Here is a 2,194-nt window from a genome sequence, read left to right on the forward strand (position 1 = left end):
TAATTATTTCAGTATAGTTTAAAAATTATACGAATGTGAATCTAATTTAAAAATGAAGTAAAAACATTTTCAGACCCAGTCAGTTTATTTCAGATAATCAATTACGTGTTTTCTAAGTTCTTCCTCATAAGATATATTAGGCCGGACAAACATTTTCTGTTAAAGATGTGATAATTATTAAATATTAATGTATTATAGAATGAACCTAGTTTTTTTTGCTATCTTAACACTAACACTTTACAGTTATGAATATTACTTTACTCAATTTATAGTCAATTATTTAATTAAAATTCTCGTATTGAATGAGAGGGACGTATCATCAAGCAAAAAAACGGTAGCACAGTGGGGTCGAGGCACAGTATGGACGAGGCATAAGATGGGACAAGTATAGATGATATCTGACAGTGATTAAAATCACTATCATAAGAAACACTTCGATGCAAATCTATAGATAGTGTTTTATTTAGAAAAATTGGTGTATTATTCCAAAAGCAACACCAACTCTTATTTCTTTAATTATATCCTGATTAGTAGTTCATTGATTTTAAAATATAATATATGAATAAATACTAATTATAGTTTTTAAATTTAGTATGAAATTGATATTCAATAATTAAATATTGTAATTTAAACGGAGAAATTATAAAAATAATAAAGAACTTATATTATGCTTTACTTTTATGTGTATAAAAATTTAAAAGGCTGGATACAATAATTTTCAATAAAAACTGTTTGTTACTATAAATAAATGCACTGGACTACAAGGAACTTTCATCAGAAGCAAAAATATACTTAAAAAAAATCAACTTTTTGCGTTGTTTTCGAATCTGAAATTGTGAGGCCAGCTATGATGTATAGTTCATTGGGTTGGGCGGTTGATAAGAAAGTAGAGCGGAGAATTAGTGTAGCAGAGATGAGAATGTTTAGTTGAATGAGTGGAGTGACTAGAGAAGATAGGATAAGGAACGAGCATATAAGAGGAAGTATAGGTGTTGCGTCAATCGTGGATAAGATGACAGAAAATAGACTTAGATTGTTTAGTCATGTTATGAGGAGAGAAGAATGAGAAGCTGTAAGAACAGTTATAGAAATGAATTTTGAAGCAAGAAGAGGTAGAGGAAGACCAAAAAGGAGATTGAGGGATGTTATTTAATGCGATTTGTGGACAGCTGATGTGAGCATAGAAGATGAGGGAGATAGTGTCAAGTAGAAGCTTAGGATAAGGGTGGCCGATCCCAAATAGTTGGGATTATGGCAAAGAAAAAGAAAATTCCGGTGGCAATTGACATAATATGATTGTTGTTTGGGAATGTACAATTTAGCGTTTAGTTGGGTTTAAACAATATAGCGTGAAATCAATTACCTACTCTATCGCTTGTATATTAATATACACTACACTTTAATGATACAATAAATAAATAAACTCACACATACACACATATGCATTTATAACATTGTGTCTAACGTAAGTGTAACATGATAAAAAGTAACCGTAAAATGAAAAAAATGGAATATAAATTTTAGTACTCATATTAAATGTAATGTAACTCGAAAAATATTTGTTTAAATGAAAAAATATAAGATAATTTTTTTGTATGTAATTGTCTTTTAAACAATTTTTGTAAGTTCAATATTTTTTGAGAAAATTAAAAAAGCTCATGTTTTTGAACTTTTGCGAGGCTGTAAAAAAAAACATGAATTTTTAACATATTAAAAATCTAATCAGTAATTATTTGAAAACAAATTTTTTTTCTTTTAATTATTATTTTATATGTAATTAATAATAATATTAAAAATTAGAAGTGATAGAAAAAGTCTAATTGCAGATTTGAAAACAACGCAAAAAGTTGATTTTTTTAAAGTATATTTTTGCTTTTGATGAAAGTTCCTTGTAGTCCAGTGCATTTATTTATAGTAACAAACAGTTTTTATTGAAAATTATTGTATCCAGCCTTTTAAATTTTTATACACGTAAAAGTAAAGCAAAATATAACTTCTTTATTATTTTTATAATTTCTCNAAGCATAATATAAGTTCTTTAGTATTTTTATCATTTTTCTGTTTAAATTACAATATTGAATTATTAAATATCAATTTCATAATAAATTTAAAAACTATAATTAGTATTTATTCATATATTATATTTTAAAATCAAAGAACTACTAATCAGGATATAATTAAAGAAATAAGAGTT

Source organism: Daktulosphaira vitifoliae, unplaced genomic scaffold (genome assembly GCF_025091365.1).
Source record: "Daktulosphaira vitifoliae isolate Bord-2020 unplaced genomic scaffold, ASM2509136v1 Scaffold_3, whole genome shotgun sequence".
Taxonomy (NCBI): Eukaryota; Metazoa; Arthropoda; class Insecta; order Hemiptera; family Phylloxeridae; genus Daktulosphaira; species Daktulosphaira vitifoliae.